This window comes from Adiantum capillus-veneris, chromosome 3, assembly GCF_014529385.1.
Source record: "Adiantum capillus-veneris isolate H3 chromosome 3, ASM1452938v2, whole genome shotgun sequence".
NCBI classification, from domain to species: Eukaryota; Viridiplantae; Streptophyta; class Polypodiopsida; order Polypodiales; family Pteridaceae; genus Adiantum; species Adiantum capillus-veneris.
This window is the reverse complement of record NC_140933.1, coordinates 1,147,804-1,168,986: the sequence shown is the minus strand read 5'-3', so window position 1 is coordinate 1,168,986 and position 21,183 is coordinate 1,147,804.

Sequence of the window (21,183 nt, the reverse complement as noted above, 5' to 3'; positions counted from 1 at the left end):
CACTTTGTGATAGATCACTAATCACAAATGGTCCCATCCCTCGCTTTTTAAGTTTCTTGGCATGTTGCTTCAAGGTATAAACAAGTACGTAATCACCTATTTTGAACTCTTTGGTACGCACATGTTTGTCAAAAAATTCCTTTTGTCTTATCTTTTTAGCATAGGTTGAAGTGACAGCTCGTAAGCGGAGTTCATCTAGCTTTTCAAGATCATCAATCCTTGAAGAGAGCTCATGCCCTGTCCATTCCAAGCTTTTTGCTACTCGTAGAGTTGGGATTAAAAACTCTATGGGTAGTATAGCATTTAGGCCAAATACCATGTTGTATGGTGTTATTCCTATTGATGTTTTGTAAGCTACCCTGTATGCCCATAGTGTTGAGTGTAGCTGCTGATCCCAATCTGTTCTTGATTCTGACACTGTTTTAGGGAGAACCGTACATAGTGTTTTATTTGTGGCCTCAGCTTGCCCATTGGCCTGTGGATGGTATGGTGCAAATTTCCTATGTATGACCATGAATTCCTCTAGCAGACATTCAATGACTTCATTGAGAAAATGTGTTCCACAGTCACTGACAATTTCTATTGGTAACCCATAACATACAAAAACATTCTCATACAAAAATTGTGCAGTGGTGCGTGCATCATCTTTTTGTGTTTCTTTGGCTTCGACCCATTTTGTGAGATAGTCCGTAGCCACAATGATATATTGGGTATGGGTGCGATATGCAGGGGGTGATATAGGTCCCACAAAATCAATGCCCCATTTTGCAAATTCTCTTGCTCCCATCATTGGCCGTAATGGCATCTCATCTCTTTTTATTGTCATCATGGTGCGTGGACATGCGTCACAATGCTTTACGAACTCTTCATCATCCATGTGCAATTTAGGCCACCAAATTTCTGCGGTTAAGATAATTTTTTCCGTCTCCACTTATTCCGCTATGTGCATGTTCTAGAATCAACAGGTATTCGCTTTCACTTGCACAGATTCTAAGTTGATTGTCCTTTCCCCGCTTATAGAGTTGATTCTCAATTAACTGAAAGTCACGTGCTTCCAGCTCTATAGCTTTTTTCCGTGCTCTTGTGATGTTCTCAGGGAACGTCCTGGTGGTTAAGAAGTCAATGATATATTGAATCCATGCAGGTGCTATGTTTACTTTAAACAAAGTTGCTTATCCAGTGGTCGTTTGGCACTACATATAGTACAATTGGTAACATAGGAATGTGTGTCCGCATACATAGTTGGCCAATAAACCCCTAACTGTTTTAGTCTTTGGTGCGTCTTCACTGTTGAACAATTAAATGCACAACCCTGGACATTTGCCTCTTCAAGGTAGCACTCGAATTCTTCCGGATTTATACATAATCGTAGGATTAGGTCAGATCCAAGATGATACAGCCGTCCTGCTATCAACTAGAAGTTTTTTGTTTGTCAAATTGTTTGCTGTTTGGATCCGCATTCCATATTATCAAACTCACTTCCGAAGGAGAGAATGCTAACAATTTCCTGAGACCATTTGGGTACCATTTCAATGTTGAAAAGATAAGCATCTGGTATGTCATCATCTACTCCTTTAGGAGCTTCCTTGTTGTGTATCCTTAAAAGATGATCCGCTCGTAGATGGGTTTTACCCTTTTTGACCACCACTGTGAAGTCAAATTCTAGCAATATAATAAACTAGCGTACGATTCTCCTTGTATTGCAAGGTTTATTTACTAGGTACAAAAGAGCTTGATGATCTGTGAAGAACACAAATTTGTTTGCAAGCAAATAATGCCGAAATTTCTTTACAGCATAAATCATTCCTAACCCTTCCCTCTTGGTGGTTGTGTAGTTCTTTTCTGCATTGTTTAATTGTCGACTCGCATAGCAAACCGGAAAATCCATTGTTCCGTCACCAGGTTGAGCTAGAATACTTCCAATGGCATATGTTGAAGCATCAATGTGCACACGAAATATCTTTTCCCAATCTGGTTCCTTTAGTACATGTGCTGATATAAGGTTTTCCTTCAGCTTTTGGAATGAAGTTTCACACTCCTCGGTCCACTCGAAATTGACTAGCAGACGATACAGAGGTTGTGCGATAACCGCATACATGTATATGAATCTTCAATAATATCTGCAGTGTCCCATGAAGGATTGCACTTGTTTCGCATTAGTAGGCCTGGGTAGGTCTACAATGACTTTGACTTTGTCTAGGTCGGTGGTTATGCCATTTCTTGAGACAATGTGTCCTAAGATTCGTCCTTGCTTAACCATAAATACACACTTTTTCGGGTTAAGACAGATTCGATATGTCATACACTTTTCAAAGACCTTTTGTAAATGGTCCATATGTTCCTCTCGCAGAAGAGAGTGTACACACAGGTCATCCATGTAAATTTCTAAGAATATTCTTAGGTATTCCTTGAATGCGTGAGTCATTAACCTCTGGAAAGTGGCTGGTGCATTAGTTAAGACAAATGGCATAACTCGATATGCATAAATCCCCCATTCTGTGGCAAATGCTATTTTGTGTTGATCCTCCCTTGCTATTGCCAACTGGTTGTATCTTGAAAGCCCATCCAGAAAGGAATAAGCCCGTTTCCCGGCCACTCGCTCAAGTACATGTTCTGTAATTGGAAAGGGATAATTATCCCTTATGGTTGTTGCATTCACCTTCTTGAGGTTTACACACACGTGCACTTTTCCATTATTTTTGGGAACTACCACAATGGGGGACATCCAATCTGTATGTTCTATCTCATAGATGAATTCAGCTTCCATCAGTTTATCAATCTCTTCTTTGATTCGTTTAGCAAATGTGTCATTATATGTATAAGGACGTTGTTTGCTAGGTTTTGCATCCGATTTCAAAGGAATTGTATGTTGGCATATCAATGGATCAACTCCTTTGAGGTCTTTATAGGACCAAGCGAACACATCTTTATACTTCTTGAGAAGTTGTGTTAGTTGTGCTTCCTCCTCAAGCTCTAAATCGTTAGCTATATAGACCGGCTGAGGCTTTTCACCTGGTTCTGCGAGGTCTATCTTTTTTGCATTTTTAGGCCCATCGTAAGATTCTTGGTTGGTTCTTTCCCTGACTGGTGGTGTCATGATGATTTTTCTGTCCTGGATAGTAAATTTTCTATAGTGTGCTGGTACGTTCATGTTCTCCTTTTCTGACTTTCCTTTTCCATCACTATCTTCTTCAGTAGTCCATATCTCTCTCAAAGACCGTTTCAGTTCTTGGTATTTCTATTTACGCTCTAGTTTGGTCCACTCTTGGTCTTTTATTGTTTCTTTTTTTTTATTTTTGAGATTCTTGTGATTTTGTTTCGGTTTTAGCTTTTCGTACCTGTTTTATTTCCTCTCGCGTTTGTTCTATTTGATTTTTTGAGAATTTTCCTGATATTTGATCTTTTACACAATCCTCTGCTTTTACAAGCATCAAATAGTGAGTTTTACCTTTTATCTTTGGCATCAGGTTCTCTCTCGCTTTGTTTCCTGCTCGTTTCCTCCTATAGCGTTCTTGGCGTCTAGGGTGTTGATTAGCAAAATCATAAAACTTGATATTCTTGGCTTCCCTTCCACGCTCACTTGAGGTGTCTGAACACTCATTATCTACATCATCATTTACTTCCAAATGTTCAGAGGAGTTGTAAAACTCTCTTGTTCTGGTGGTTCCACCGTCTCCTTTTTTGGTACAAGGCTTACCATGTAATAGGGTAACACATCATAGCCATCCTTATCGCAAAATTTTGTTGTTGGAATGTCGGTAATGGTATAGACATCCAATGTTGCCAGTATGTGTTCCCATTCTAGAGGTTCCAAGGCATCTTTAGGGAAAGGTTCCAGAATATAATCCTTTTCTTCAATTGCTCTTTCTAAGACGCATTCCTCTTTTCTTAAGCTTCCACAATGTGAAGCTCCGCACATCCATAGCTCTTTTGGTTTCCCTAACCATGCTGGTAGTTCTGATCCTGCTATTGTAGCCGAATCAAACTCTTCCACATGTGTTTGGTTCACATCTTTGTAACTATGGTCTTTCAGGTGTATTTTAGTTGTTGTTTCGCTATGTCTGAGGTATATGTGGTCATAACCCCAATCTTGGACCATCTTCAATTGTCATATGAATGGTCATCCCAAGATTATCTCATAATTGTTCTTTTTGTCGAAAAAGAACAATTGTGGTCATAACCCCAATCTTGGACCATCTTCAATTGTCATATGAATGGTCATCCCAAAATTATCTCATAATTGTTCTTTTTGTCAAAATCGACTATTGCAAATGTATGCTCATACTCGATTCCGCACGAAGTGACAATCACTTTTTCTAAGAGTCCTAAAGGCTTCTCCATGAACCCATCTGCCAATTGTAGTTTCATTCTGGTAGCCCTCAAAGCTGGTTTTCCCTATTTTTTCCAGATTTCCTTGGTGGCGATTGCAACCCCCGCTCACTGTCAAGAATAGCCTTGGAAACTACTCCTTGGAATTCTACCGGTAGCGTGGTGTTTCCGTCTTCTCCCTTGCAATATTCTCCAACCTTATTCAATGGTACTAGCCTAGTGTTTAGTTGAGGCCTATCCAACTCTCTGATCTCTTCTTGTAGCTTCAAGGTGGGGTCTTTCACTCCAAATTTTTCTAGGCATTTTTCTACTGTGGTCCACATGTTTGGCCTTAACCTTAGGAGTTCTGCTAATGTGATTGTGCATGCCACCGAAGTGGATAACAACTCAATCAATCCTTGCGAATCCATCACCTTGTTAGAAGAAAGTCTTTGAGATGGGATTGCTCTCACTTCTGACTTAGCTTCATACTCTCCTAGGTAAGAGGGTAAAGTTCTCAAAGAGTCTGGTTGTCTGTGCCCCGAACTAATTGATCCTTGATCTCGCCCTTGTGAATGTATCTCAAAGTTCATTTGCAACGTTGCCTCAAATTCTTCAATAGGAGGTAAGATCACATTCTTTTCTTTTCTCGTGCTATTCAGGTGGTTACTCATCCTATTAGCCTCGTTGGCCTCACGGATTTGCTTCCACAGATCAGATCTGCATTCCTTAGTACTTGGATGAATATTAGCATAAGTCTGGACTGAGTTGGCAGTTCTTCAACAGGACATAACATAACATATCTTTTTAGTCTTAGGGCTGCCTTTCGTACAGTTTCTCCATCTTTCTGTTTGAATTTATGGATTTGTGAGGCGGTATTATGAGCTATTCCCCTTTGGGAGAATTCCTCAATAAACTCGTCAAACACTTCCTCCATCGACTCAAAGTCTCTACGCTCCACAGAGTCAAACCAAGTGGCAGCATCATCCTCTAGGGTTAGTCCAAACCCTGCAAATTGGGTAGGAAAATCTAACACCTCTTCGGCTCTAATTACACGCACAAAGGTTGCTACATGATCTCTTGGGTCTCTGCTTCCTGTGTATTTCTTGTTTACCCATTTTTGCACTTGAGAGGGTCTAATTCTTTGATGGTCTACAAACCTCATCCTTGGATCCCCCCATCCTAGTCAATACACCTCCTCGGGCCTTCTGTAATAGGTTGGTTCCTCTCCCAATGGTGCTCCTAAGCCATAATTTCTAATGGTTCTCGGTGGAGGTGGTTGTTCTCTTCGAACTCGTTCCATGGGTGGTCCTCCAGGCTCTGTTGACCCTTGAGTCTTTGGCTTACTCTCTGCCTGATACCTTGAATAGAGTGGTGGTTCTTGAAAATCCCTGAGCCCTCGTGCGGCTTCATAACCATCTCGGTTTTGGTCTGGTTCCATTGTTGCACTCTGTCGAAGCCATGCCTGCAATGATGGCTGGTTTGCTGGTTGGTCTTGGCTGTTGAATGCTTACCCTACAACATCATTCCACAATGGATGACTAGTCCATTTGGCGCTTGAGAGCCTTAGGCTTCCGCAAGCATGTCTGCACATTAGTCCTATGAGTCTTCCATAGTAGAGTGACAAGCTCTACTTGGTGTTTGGGAGACGTCGTCTCTGCAAACTTGATCTAAGCATGCATACTTCTTCATTTTTGTGCACAATAAAGAAAAAGAAAGTCTTATAAGACAAAAACTTTGTTCATTTTTAACATTTTGTACATTTGCTTACTCTTGGGAAGCATTGTAAGCATTGACAAGGTTTATGTTATCCTTTAATTGTATGCCTTGCATCCATCTAGCATCTTCAAAAGGATAATTCGGGTGGAATGTGAGGTAGTGTCATACTCATCTGAAAAAGGATTCGTTGACTTGCTTGGGGTGTGGGCAGCTCTTGGCACTTCCTCAGGGGCATATGCTGATGCTCCTGGGCCTGTTGCTCTCTCTACTTCCTCTGGGAGAATACGTTGATATTCTCGCCCGTATGTATCAACAAAAACAATGCCCTTCCCCGTAGCAGTTTCATAAGAGAATAAGTAAAGAACCTTGTCTTTTCTTAATTCGTTTACGTATGGTTCTTTGCTGCGAAAGTAAGAGACTATACCCTCACTCTCATGTTTGTAGATTCCCACGTTCTCGTTATAAGTTGGAACCCTGGTTGTTTTCTTATCATACATAAAAATAGCTCCGGGTCGATCAATGTTTGGTGGCGGTTCTTGAGTTTCTGAAACCATTTTCCCTTTCGCCACGTTATCTCCATATCTGTTGTAATCTTCAGGGTTACTAACTATTCAATAGTGGTTCCCCTTTTCGTCTCGGAATCTATCTCCATCATCATACACTCAGATTATCTCCAATCTTTGAGCTGGCCTCTCTTCGATACAAATGCACTTGCGGCCTCGATAGTCTGAATAGACTAGGGCTCCTCTTGAGTTTGTTCCCTCCAAGAAGATCACCGTGAACTTTGAATCACTCAAAGGATTTTGGGAGGTGCTTCCTCCTCGCATACGTCCATAATAGGTGAAACCTTCTGGCCGTTGACTACCCATCATGAAGAAATATTTGTCTCACGAAGTGTCAGTATCACTAACTTCCTCAATAATTGGTGCTAGTGGATCTAGCCTTGCCTGAGTTACACTCTCTTCTGTGGACACTAAGCTACCTTGGTCACCTGCCACTTTCTGGTCTCTAACAATGTATCTTCATGATCTTAAATTCATCAAACTTATCAATGCAATTTATCACAAATTCAACCACTCACCTGGCAATGGGTCAATTTCTGCACAACTTCTTGCTCTGTTGCTGAATATACCTGTACACAAGCGTTTTAATTTTGGCAATCAAATCAAAGCATTTATCTGCTAGAGGTTATCTTAGTAATGATTGGTATAACTGGAGAGTTAATCTCAACCACTACTGTATTTTATACACTGCTGATGTTCTGGATTAGGTTTGCTAATCTGAAACTGTACTACCCTCAGTTGTTGGTCAGTTTATGCGAAAAAGTCTGAATTCAATCTTTTGCTTCGTCAAATGGGCAAACAAGGTCCAAATTCACTTCTGAAAGAAGTCCTAGAACCCATAAGCCAAATGGGACCTCATTGTCTATGCCAGGTCAAGTTTTCTTTGCAGTATGCCCCAATAGACATCCTACGCGTAGAATGTCTCCTGCTGTGTTTTGCCTTGATTTTTTGCACTGTTGGTTCTTCTTGTTGTGCTGAGCTTACAGCTACTTTTACTTTTTGATTTGGACACCTATTAGCTGGTCAATGAGTCAGAAATTTGTTCTGACGGCCTGTTGATGGTATTGATCAATCTAACCAACTCCAAATTGGACCAAAATTGACTAGGAGGCTTGCCTTAGGCTATATAACACCTTACTATGCTCAAAGTCAAAGTCTCGCTTTATTTTCTTGCATTAGACATCCTACGCTTAGGATGTCTGTTTCATCAGAATAGCTTCAAACTCAAAGCCCTGGAGTTGCTGATCACTTTGGTATACTCAGAATTCAGTTTGGAGTCCCAAATTACACAGAAGACATCCTACGCGTAGGATGTCTTTTTGGCCTGTTTGACCCCAGATTTGTCCCACAGCTTCCCCTTGATGTCAGTAACACAGTGGTATGCTTAGATTTTGGTTTCGATGTCAAAAAGTCCCAAATTTCAGCTGTTTTTTCTTTTTCAGTCAAAAGTACTAAAGTCCGCTTTGAATCCAATTTTCTTACCCAAATGAGGTGAAACCCCTTTCAGTCACTCAATATATCATGCAAGACATGCTCATGCAGCCATCTTATGGTTTTGGTCTCAAAATAATGTTTTGACACTATTTGGGTAGGATGTCTGGCAATTTCAGTCTACCTGGCCTTATCCTGTCAAGATATGGCCAAATTTCCACTTTCTAGTTGAAATTAGGGTAAACCCTACCTTTTGAACACACTGGTCAACTCAAAATCCCAAAATTCCTCCCATATTAGCCTGTAGACATCCTACGCGCGTAGGATGTCTCCTGCTTAAAATTAAAGGTTTTTTTTTTTTTGGATAGGAATGCTCCTGATGCTCTGTAGATCTATCAGAAACACTCACAATAACTTTTGGACTTCAATTAGTCTTTCAAACACACTTTTACGTCTTTTTGCGTCTTTTACAAACTTATAATGATTCTACCAAGCTAGTGTACATGCATGAAATGCTCTAGATCCTGAATCATGATGTCCTACTTACTCTACTCCTACCTATCATGTGAAATGGTGCTAATGGTGTTTTTGGTTGCTTTTTGGCCTCTCCGGACTCTCAAGCTCTCCTCTCACAGCTTCTACCACCCCAAGCCCTACTCTAGAACTCAACTACCACCTAATACTACCTAAGTCTACCTTCTCTACCTAAGTCGAAGGATCTAGGCTAGACACACGCTTCCTAGACTCCCTCTAAGACATAGAGAGTCCTCCACCCTCTGATCCTATCTAAATGTAAAGAGAGATACTTGGCAAGCCAAAAATCCCAATCCTCAAGGATTAGTATCCGTCACCTACCTAAGGTTTTCGTCCCCGACAGCGGCGCCAATGTTGGGCGGATACGCCGCAACGGACGTCAGCACAGCGAGAACTCACCTAACATGTAATGTCATCTAAGGAGGAAGCTCAACCCGCAGGCGCGTGGAAGCAAGAATAAGGTGTCAACCTACACTCGACCGAATCCTAATTAATTCCTACAGAGGCCTCTACCAATTGTCTAAGTCACAGCCTTCAAGAGTGCAAGAGAGGAAACTTCCTACAACGCTTTCTAGAGCCGAACACCCATCAAACAATCTCGAAACACCATAGAACTTGAAGGAGACCCTACTAATACCAATAGGTCACTCTCCCTAAGGTCTATGAACCAAGATCCAGACCCAAAACACCCGGTGAAAAAACACGTAGGATGTCTGACTGAAATCTGCAGGTCTTCGTTTCCGAAATCTAAAGTGCCTAATGTGTAGTTCTACTCAATGTGAACGTGTGGATATGTTGCAATGAAAAATCGGACAACGTATGCTCACCCAAACAATAGATGAAGCTCGTAGAAGGAGCTCACAAAGCAGGACTGTACGGGCGCAATGTTGGTATCGGCGCGTAGCTCTAGTCAGGGGCAACATGCTGCACTTCTTCGCACTCGATTCTGACCACCGGAGCACACGTAGCGTCAAGATGAAACTCACACAGTACGCTCACTCACAGACTTCAAACTTGTTTTAAAATGACAAAAGGTTTTTCATGAAGGTCAAAAAGTGGTATATATACCTTACAATGTCTCAAACCCTAAAGTTCCAAAATCAACCATCTACTCAATCTAACTATCAAAACTGGGATACAATCTGGAAACTTTTGTAAGTCCCAATTATTACAAGGTGAAAAATCGGGTTTTCCTCAATGAATGAATAATTAAAAAAATAATAGTCTTCCGAGTAGTTAGATGCCATGGGGTGTGTCCAGCTTCTAACACTTGGTATTTACATTTCTAAAATTGCTGACTGAGCTACATCAAGAAGTTTTCTATTTGATGTTGATGGTGAATGAATGCTCATAAATCTGGCTGCCAAGTCTGCCATCATTGGTCCTGTGGATGAATGCATGCCCTTCAAGTAGACATTGTAGCGCACACTTTGAAGAACTGCTAGTGACATATCTCCACAAGTAAATTCATACAGACCAATGTTATTCTTAGAACCAATTGAAGCATGCATACTTGCATGTTTTGCCTCATAAAGATTTTTTCTAGGGACAAAAGCACCTGTCTCATCTTAAGCAACAAATCTGTCTCCCCAATGTGTCACTCTAACATCCCACCATGACAACCATGTTTCCAATGCTGGAATCTCATCCAAAATAGCATGGCCCATTTTCCAAAACTATTTGAGTTCATCCTTGCATACTTGTGCAGCATGTTCTGAAGGTGCATGTAACCATTTTTGACACAATATTTTATGCTCCTCTTGATAAGAGGAATGTATACACTTGACAGTGTGCTTAACCATGCTTTTGACAGTGTGCTTAACCATGCTTTGCTCCCAATGAAAAACACATGATCTCTCTTTCTCAGGCATCTTTTTTTTGGCTCCACCAAAATAGACAATACGAACTGCAATCCAATTTGCATTTTCCTCATCTTCCATAAAACCTCGAAATTCAGGCTTATCAAAACCATGATCAACTACAACCTTATTAAGCATTTTCCAAAACTCTATCTGTGCATGCTTGTTTTCCACAGTAAATTCACATATTGCCAATGTTAATAGCTCTCTTACATATAGGTCGTAAACATACGCCGACATAGTAGGCCAACCCTCCACACGATGAACATGATCGAAATGCACCCACATATCTTGCAAATTTCCACCAGGGCACATACGGTTCACCAAATCAACACCACTCCCTGGTACCATAGTAGACAATTTAAATATATGAGGTTGTTGTCCAGGTCCAAGCTGACCTGGAAAAAGAACACTGTGGAGGAAGGGATATCTTGATTTTGACTTTAAAGTCAAAATAGACTCCAAGCCAAGAGGTGTAATTCCTTTTTCCCGTTTAGCTGACTCTAAGGTTCTTTGAACACGCCGCTTGTCTGACAATGGGGTTATGGAATCTAGAAAACAAGAGAACTCTCCATCTGTCATTGTTGAGTCACCACCAACTACTTGAGAAACAAGCTTGTCCATAATTAGGTCTTCTGTAGTTTTTCTTTCAAGCTATTTGGCAGTTGTTAGAGTATCAAAGGAAGCTCGATGCATTAAGGCATCAGATATTGACTAGTCTACAACTCTGCTCTTCCCCTCTGCAACAGGGTGTTTATGAAAACCTAAATGCAATACACATCTAGTAACTCCTATCTTTTTAGATGGAATACAATAATATATAACTGCAGGGCAAGTGTCAATGCACTCCGGAATTTGACGGCAATGAAATCATATAAGCTCTCCACAACCAACATCCAAGTGGCCTTTAATAGGAGCACGTGCTAATTTTTCTCACCATTGAGACTCATTAAATTGTCTCCTTCCCTGATAGTATGGACATTATATATTGGAGCATCTCAAATGCCCTCCACACCGACTAAAACGAATTGTCCCATTGAATATATCATTACTGCAGGTAACATAGTCTGTCCAAAAATGCCCATCAAATCTATGTTCCATCCCATACATAGCTAGCAGAGTTGTCATTTTGAGGAGGAAGTTCATAGGCAACATACCCATCATAATAAGTAGGCATTTCCAAAACCTTAGTGACACTTGTAGCAAAGGAGAGTGCAATATATAGATTGGTTTGTAGAGGAAGAGAACGAATAACATCAAGTACACTTCTAATGCATGCAGTGCCATCTTAAACATTGATTAGAGAATCTTTTGAGCCAGCATTTAACGTTGATGGTTGTTCGTTGCTAAGTACCTTGTAAAACTGTGAATATTCATGATCCAAATTGTAAAACAACTCATTTGAATCATTATGTGCAGGTTCAATTCTAACCTGCTCACCCTGTAGTGTAAGTGGACGCAAAGAGAAATTTTTGTACTCCAGCTCAAAATGTTCTGTTAAAGCTTCAACAATGATAGTGCAATACCTACTTTCAAACATTAGCACAAGCTTCTGCTTATGCTTGGGACCGAAGATAGTGATATGACAAGCCATTGCATGGATTGAACAACAGTCAACCTGGAGAGTAAGAGAGTGTGATCGTTGCAGACAACAATCTCTTGGGAAAGACAAAATGTCTATATTAAATCACCTATGCCATGCACGTCTTGATATTAAGTGTGAAAAGGCCAAAACTTAGGGCAAAAAACGTTGTTTTTTTGTTTTTCTATTCCACTCTGCACGAGGAGATATGTCGTCTTCAACATTAGATAAATACACCCTATACTAAACGTTTACTGATTTGCCTACACATGTATGTTCAACTTGTACTGAGTTGTCTCGAAGTTTAAATCTATTGAAAGCATTAACGTATTTTTATTGCAATGTAAATGTCCCTCGATATATTCTCATTATACAGAATTTGTTTTATTGCATTATTTTACTTTATTTTGCAGCGCAATTTTTCTTTTTCCCCTTAGTCACAATCGGCCGAGACACATTTTGCCCGACAACATCTCATAAGCTTGAGATTATTTGAAATTTTCATTTTATTGTTTTATTCTGGACTTAGAGCAGTGTTTGGGAAAAGTGTGCCTTAGCTTAGCCTTGAGCCAGTTCCAAAATCAAAGTAGCCGGTTGAAGTGAGGACAAGAAGGAGAAAATTCTCCTTAAAATACATAAAAAATAGTGTAATTTTGCAAAAATAATGGCTAGTATTATAAAATTTCCGGTTCAGATTTGTCTTGGAGGTATTTTTGTATGTTTGTGAAATTGAATTTCCCGAACACTGACTTGTGAGTTTGGGATTTTCTAAAAGCCTGCGCTCTGCTCTGCTCGTGGTCACCGTCTGCAAGAAGCCTTGCGCCCTGCGAGCCGTACACGGAAGTCAATGGCGCCCAAATGTCGTCCCCCCACAAGGTAGAAGAACTAGGACACTGCCCTTACTGATACCGCATCGGCGAGGGACTGTTTAGGGTAGAGTCCCGTTTTTTTTTCAAGTTTATTCTGCACTTAAGAGTTCGGCTATGTATCTCTATATGACGAAATCTTGTTACTGCACTGAGCTTCAGATAAGAAGAATGGACCTTGTTATTTACTGGTTATTTCAGTTTTTTTATTGGGCAGGCCCGTCGTAGCAAGGCGGTGATGTTTTTGGCAGGGTCTGCTGTCTCTATCACGTCTTTGATCCCCTTTACCGGCATCTAAGAGTGCGCACAGAGGCTATCAGAGAGCTGGTCGTCAGCACGAGGGAGTAGGGCTTGGTGGGCTTTTGAGATCTCTATAGAGAGCTTTTGGGTCTTTTGAGGCTTTTCAGAGAGCTGGCCGTCAGCACGAGGGAGTAGGCTTTTGAGGTGGGCTTTTGAGAGCTTGAACGAGTCCAGGCACTCAGCAGAACAGGGCTTGTGAGCAAGACCATCAAGCAAGGGAGTGCAACAGTGAGTGGAAAGACACTTGGAGACAATTGGTCCAAAATAGTGAGTAGAAAATTGAGCTGGGGTTGTATCAGGACATTAGCCGAGATGGGGAAATCAAGCAACAAGAGGGAATCGTTGTGTGAACTCTACAGAGTAACAAGCAAGGCAAATTTTCAATTTGGCACTAAAGCAAATCAAGCAAATTGAGCCGACATCACTGCACACACACACAAATTGGCAAATTGGGCATCTGCAATCGAGCAACGTTGGAGGCTTGCAAGCGACAGAGAAACATCAACTCATAACTATCCCTTCAGCAGATGGTCACGAGCAAACCATGCAGAGCTTGCTGTTGCTCACACAAACAGTCGATTCGATAGCGGACAGCAGAAAACGTTAAAGTTGATCACTGCACTTTAAAGTTGATCACTGTAGAAAATGCATTCTTTATTACTGCACTCAGCATGTCAGGCTCGAGCATTGGACTCATCTCCACAAACTTGCACATAACCTCCACAAAAATTACTTACTTGAAATGTTTTGGGACACTGCCCTAACTGATACCGCGTCGACACGGGACTGTTTAGGGTAGAGTCCCGGTTTTAGGTTCTGGGAAAGGTTGATGTCCAGCTTGATGGTCACGCATTTCACCTCCCCTGAAACTATCAAACTGGGGAGCATTGCCAAGAGGGGCAGAGTCTCCAAAGGTTGTGAAGGTGTTTTGATCTACTGGCTGTGGTGTGATCTTGGGCACTGTCATATGAGTTTTTAGGAGACCCCATGCGAAGACATTGTCTGTAAGTGTTTTGAGGAATCGCTTTAGGTTGACTACAAGGAGCTTTAAACATTTTAAAGGGTTCTCTACTATTGGGATAATCTACAAAGTGTGCAGTAATAGGGACACTCATTGCATTATTTTGTGTATCCACAAGGGTCCTTAGCACACTGCCTTGCTGATCCTTGTAGTGCCCATTAGTGAGGGGATCCCTAACAACATGGTTTCACATTGTTTGCTGATCTGCATAGGCTCTACTTTGTGGGTTTTTGTCTACCGGGATCATGGCATAACCAGTCCCGCGTCGACGCGGAATGTTCTAGGACTATGTCCGGCTACGTTGGTATTACAACAATGGAATATTTTTATGTCAAGCATGCAATACTTTTCTTCAACGGGATAGTGGCATAACTAGTCCCGCGTCGACACGGAATAGTTTAGAGCAGTGTCTCAAAGTATAGAGTTTGCATAAGTTTGTATGACCTTTAGTTATCAATCATGAATTTTTAAATGAAATGTACAAATGTCTTTATTATTAGGTCTATTTAATAGAAATTTTATTAGTATTATTTTTGAAGGTATTGTTTTTTTTAATGTAGCCCCTCCACTTCTAGGGGAGGTTCAAGAAGACGCGACAGGAGTGCATCAGTTTCAAAACCTGTTTGTAGTGATCAAGTTAGCTCGGTGGCCAAGATAGAGTTGCCAGATGAGAGCGATAGTCATGATATTGTTTTGGGTTCTTTACATGAAGTGGACCAAGAGATAGCTAATCTTGAAGTTGTTATGCAAATAGTGCCATTTAGAATGAGACCTGAAATATGTCCAAGTGTTGCAGATGAGGATGATAGCACATTGCACTTGGATCGAGGAGAATACATTCTAAGTAAAACAAGAGTTTTTATTTGCTTTGAATGTCTTCCCATACCTCTTTGCAGGCTTATACCTCATGCTAAAGTTCATGGTTTAAGGCCAGATGTAAGTGGATTGAGGTCTGCATTTGCCAGAGAAGGCTACATCAAAGAGAAGGGTGCATTTACAGTTTCATTGTCTACATGTCAAAAATGGAAGAAACTCTAGTCACATGTATGCTTTCTTATTTTTACCTTTTTTCATTTCTTTTGATGATCATAAGTGAACGTATGTATTTTTTTTGTAAGATGCTATTATTGATGTATGGGATCCAATATGGAAACAAGTCAATATAGAGTTTGAAGAAGAGGTAGCTACACATCCACAATTTGAATCCCTTGCCCAAAAAATGTTCTATGTGTGGGAAGGGAATCATCGGACAGTTGCTTGGCAAGAAGCCATTAATGAAATGTACTCTACTAACAAAGAGAGGCATTGTAGAGTTTTATGTACAATAATTGATACTACAAAGGTGTCAGAGATTATATTGTTGACTAGTCTTCAAAGAATGAACTTGTAAGTAAAATACTAAATTAAGTGCATTGTTTGATGTATTTATATTATTTTGGCACTTCTTTCAAAATAATTATTCATTTCTGTAGCATGAACACACATGCTTTGGTTACCTCTCACCTGAGAGATGAACTTGTCAATTGCTCAAATATTTGTGCGGACGATCATGAAGATTATCTTCGTGCACTACTAGAGGCAGATCAGAAACTGATTGACACTCTCCGAAAAAGAGGAACAAAAGGGGAAGAGCCTTGGCATCCTCTTACACGGAGATATCTTGCTCGTTTGTTATTTGATGTAAGTGTACTACATTCTTGAATTTAAGTATAATTGCTTTGTGATTTTAATGTTTTTATTGAATACTTATTGAAAGGTTCAAATGTCAAAGGAGCTCCAAAGTAAGATAGAGAGCAAGAAAGATACTCTATCGCCACAAGATCTGAAACAAGAAGAGAAACAAATAATCGGAAACTTGTACATCAAATATGGGGATCGTTTTGAAAAGGTATGGTTCTTTTGACTAGGTTGCATTGTTTGTTTTTAAGTGCTTTTTTTAATGAAAGTTATGTGATAGATTTTGAATATTGTTGATCCTCGACATGGTAAAGAGTGGTTTGATAAAGTAATGATTTTGAAATGGGGCCAAGAGAGTTGGGCGACATTAGAGAAGCTTAATTTAATTTCCCTTCATGATGCAAAAATGAAAAATAAGATCTTATGGTTATCATTGTTGGAGTCTAGCAAGATTACACGAGCGGCTTACGGATTGACTCGAGGTGACCATAGATTTCGTAGGTAGGTAACACGAGTTTGGGTTTCTATCTTTAGTTGTTTCTTTTATAATTTATCTTTTTATAAATTATATCACTTGATTGTTATAGTTGGTTAAAAAGAGAGGGTGCTATACAAAGAGTGCTTGATGGTGCTGAGATACTTTTTCTTGACTATGTGGATGTGCCGGATGGAATCACAATTCCTCCGGCAGCTACATTGGAGCTCTACTATGGAGAGATGATAGTAGAGGCTCGTAAATTCATGTTTCCATTAGAGGTGTCTTTGGAGGGCAAAAATAGTGATGTTGAGCTACAAGCTCTTAAGAAAATCGACTACTATCGAATGGCTTCACAAAGACTGCTATATAGGTAGTGGTCACTAAAATGTAACTTTATTTTGTATTTTGTGAGTTTCATTTTGATAAGTTAAAAGTTTGTTATATATTTTTTGTTAGATACTTCTATCATTTGTTGGAGAAACAACACATTCTAGTCATTCCTTTGCTTGCTCGATCTTGGGTCCGTGTTGATAGTGAGGATAGCATGTATCCTCCCACTATGCATCATCGATCACAATGGGAGCTAGATCACTGTCCTTGGTGGATAGACATGGATCAAAATTATGTGTTGGGTCATGAGAGAGATCCATGATGCACAAAGGACTTTTCATCCCTCTACAACTGTTGACACATTTGATGCAAATGCAAGGAGTGAAACCATACATGATAATAGATCCGTTCATGCATGTGAGTCTCTTTAATGACTTTGTCTATGTTTTGTGAGATATAGCACAGTCTTTGTTGAATTTTGTGCATGGTTATTGAGCATGATTAATCTATTCTTGACAGCTTCGCTCCCTAAAGATACAGGGAAGCAACATGAGACAATCGTTGCAACAGAAATGATAGGTGTGAGCATAAAAGAAAAGGTTAACTAATCTTATGACATGTGTGAGCATGTACTTTTATTGATCTCTTTTCTATGGCTCACTAATATCTTTGCTTTGTTGTGTTCCTTGATAGCTTCTCTACCAAAACATAAGGGGAAGCAACACGAGGTAGAGGAGGAGCTTGACATGAGAGGTGTGTCCATAAATAATATAGTTTGCTTAACTCACAAAGGATTGCTAATCTTGTTATTTTTTTTTTATTGCACTATGTTATGAAAATGCACCCATGGTTTGGTGATCTCATTGTTTATAACTAACAGATGCTATTGGCACACAGAGCTTGCATCATTCAATGCGATTTGTTTTCCCTAGAGAGCAATCTGTTTTGTATTTAATTTGACCAAAGTTTTACTCGTTGTGGTCTCTCTCTCTCTCTCTCTCTCTCTCTCTCTCTCTCTCTCTCTCTCTCTCTCTCTCTCTCTCTCTCTCTCTCTCTCTCTCTCTCTCTCTCTCTCTCTCTCTCTCTCTCTCTCTCTCTCTCTCTCTCTCTCTCTCTCTCTCTCTCTCTCTCGTGTGCGTGTGTGTGCACATGTGTTTGGATATCGCTCGATAAAGTTTGCTCGATGATTGGTAAAACTCAATTTAGAGCAAATGATGAAGATGTTTGCAGAATTAAGTGCGAACGGTTTTGATGATAAGTCAACAGTTCCAGATTTTTCAACGATTCTTCAATTGGTTCAAGGATCTCTGCTTGAAATAGAGACCGTAAAGAAGAAAAATCAAATGGATGAAGCTTTGGATGCAGCTCTAGATGCAGTATACGATGAGAGACGACTCTTTGATGGATACAATCGAGAGGGCTACCTAGAGTGCTATGAGCTGGAGACCAAGATAAGAGGGATACCAGAAGAGTTGATGATCAAATCTTTTGAGCAGTTATTGAGTTCAGATGTAAAGGAGAAGATTCAAGAAGTTACCAAAGCTTGCAACGATGATTGGGAGTATTTCAAAGAAGCTATTGTGCAAGTACGTTATGAGAAGTATGAATGCTATCAAGAACAGAGTTCAAGTCCACCTGATTACGCAGATATTCGAGGACAAGTACGATCAAAGTTAGAATCTGTGATTGATGAGTTTATTGTGCAGGATGCTACTTTTTTATAGGCTAATGATGAAGACATAGTTGAAGTTGTGTATGCAAAGTTGGGTTTTGCAAATGTTGTGCATGAAGTAGAAGGCTTTGAGGGTGAGGATTTACAGCTTCAGGATACACACGGTGAAGTTTTTAAAGAATCTACACATGCAGTTCGGAATACACAGAATGAATTTTGCAAAGAACCTATGCATGCAGTACATGAAGAAAAGATAGCAGAGGATCAAAACAGTGAAGTCGCTAAAGCTCCAGAAGAAATTTTGCAGGTAATTGAGTGCAGCCAAATTAAAGTAGACATGCAGGAAGATTCGGTTACAGCTGATACTTTTGCTATTGACTCAGAATTAGAGCAAATTTTTTCTGGTGCAGATTCTACCATAGAGGTGATTGAGAATACTCGTACAGGTTTTGCCAAAGAGTTGATTAATGATACAGATGTTATGGGTCAAAACAGGGTTGCTGTTGAGACCAACAAGACCATGGATTTTGGTATACTAGATTTATCAAATTTGGATATACTAGATGTAACATTTAATGGCCTAAAAACTTGTGTGTAGCGGAAATTAGCATGAACATAGTGGGAATTTCATTAGAATAGATTCCTAATGAGAATTACAAGAGTGCTTGGGTGGAGAGAGCAACAAAAAGCATAACACCTAGTTAGATAGCATCAACAATACTTTCAAAAGAGAGATAAATTAAGCTATTGACAACAGTTGAGGACCGGATTTGCATGGAGCCGGTCCCCCCTCCAAAAGGCTTTGTATTATGGTTTCTCCCATCAAGAGAGACATTGTACAATACAATTCTTTGTGTTCCTTCAAGACTAGCTAGTGCAATGAAGATGAAAGATTCATGCACTAAGAAAAACACTTAGCAAACACAACTTTAATTATCCCCGTTCTCCGACCCAAGACCTCACACACCTTCGAAGATGGTGAGAGCTAGCAGGGTATGAGAGTAGATTGAGAGGAAGAAGGAGTATCTTACGAGAAAGATGTACATCTCCTCACATAATCACTCAGATTAGCATAGCTTAGCTTAGTAATTATCTTGGTAGAGGAGATGAGCATGCATTGAAGCTTGGATCTTGGTTGGATTTTCATCCACAAGCCAAGAGTGTGTCGATGTAGGCTTCTATCTCACAAGCTTCGAGTAGGTGATGAGCTCTCCATTAAAGCTTGGGAAGAGATAGTCTTCTCTTTCTTCACACATAGACTGTGTGTGAGTGTGTGTGTGTGTGATAATGCCTTGCAAAAATCAGCCCCCTCTCTCTCTTGGGCGATCCCTCTTGCTATTTTCTCTTGCAGGCTCCCCATTGGACCTCCCCAAGTCAAAAGCCAATGGCTATTAAGCAGCATAAGTGATAGCCTTCTGACATGTGTCCCCCTTTCCCCTTTTGTGAGAGCTTAATCAATTAAACTTAATTGATTTAAATGAACTAAATCCCCATTGGACCTTTCCCCATTCTGACCAATAGGAATTAAGTAGCCCATTGGGCTGCTCAATTCCTATTGGACCCCTTCACAGGCTGTCCAATAATCATCCAGGAGACTTAATTTTCATTGGTTCTTTTTATTAAGTGTTTTAAAATTAATTAGTCTAAATTTACTCTAGCCTAATTCTCATTGGTCCACTTCAAGGGTCATCCAATAGAAATTGAGCACACTTTGGGAGAAACTAGCTTAGGCATCTGACATGTGTCCTTCATTCCCTTTGTGTAAAGGGAGCTTGTGTGTGTGTGTGTGGCCTTCTCTCTCATCCCCTAGAAGAAAGGTTCGCCCCCTCCCAAGTAGGGATGTTCAAAGACTTTTTTGGTCACACACAAAGCATCCAATTCCTTAAGGTTGACCTTTGGACATAACCTTTGAATTTTGGAACCTTAGCATTTTGGAAGTCTAAATGGGCAGAACCTTAGGGTCTTTTTAGCCCATTGTTGCAGATGGATCTTTTGCAGATGGCCCCCCCTTTGGATCCCTATTTTCCCTCCTTTGGATCCCTACTGTGGCCGGTCTGCTAGCTTAACCAACATTCTAGCTTTTTCTCCCCTAGCACTTCCCCATATTAAATGATCAGTTTAACATGAGAAAATCATTTAGGAGAATTAGATATTGATTATTATGACATTACCTCTCTCTTGAAATCATAGTCGTCCTCGACTATGGTGTAGAGAAGGTAAATCATATTCATAAGTCCTTTTCTTAACGGGTAGAGGATCCCTATGTTACCCTACAACATCATTCCACAATGGATGACTGGTCCATTTGGCGCTTGAGAGCCTGACGCTGCGGCAAGCATGTCTGCACATTAGTCCTATCAATCTTCCATAGTAGAGTGACAAGCTCTACTTGGTGTTTGGGAGACGTCGTCTCCGCAAACTTGATCTAAGCATGCATACTACTTCATTTTTGTGCACAATAAAGAAAAAGAGAGTCTTATAAGACAAAAACTTTGTTCATTTTTAACATTTTGTACATTTGCTTACTCTTGGGAAGCATTGTAAGCATTGACAAGGTTTAGGTTATCATTTAATTGTATGCCTTGCATCCATCTAGCATCTTCAAAAGGATAATTCTTAAACTTAATAAGATATCGTCGGATAGTCTTACCGCCTCTTAGTACCTTGTCTTCATGTCGGAGAATGGACTCGGGCTACAGCACCTCCTCTTGGTCCTCGATCTCCAGTGGGTCTTCAATAGTTGGTTCTTGAGGTGGCTCTCCTTTGTAAGGCTTTAATAGGCTCACATGAAAAGCATTGTGTATGAGCCAATGATTGGGAAACTTGAGTTGATAGGCCATCTC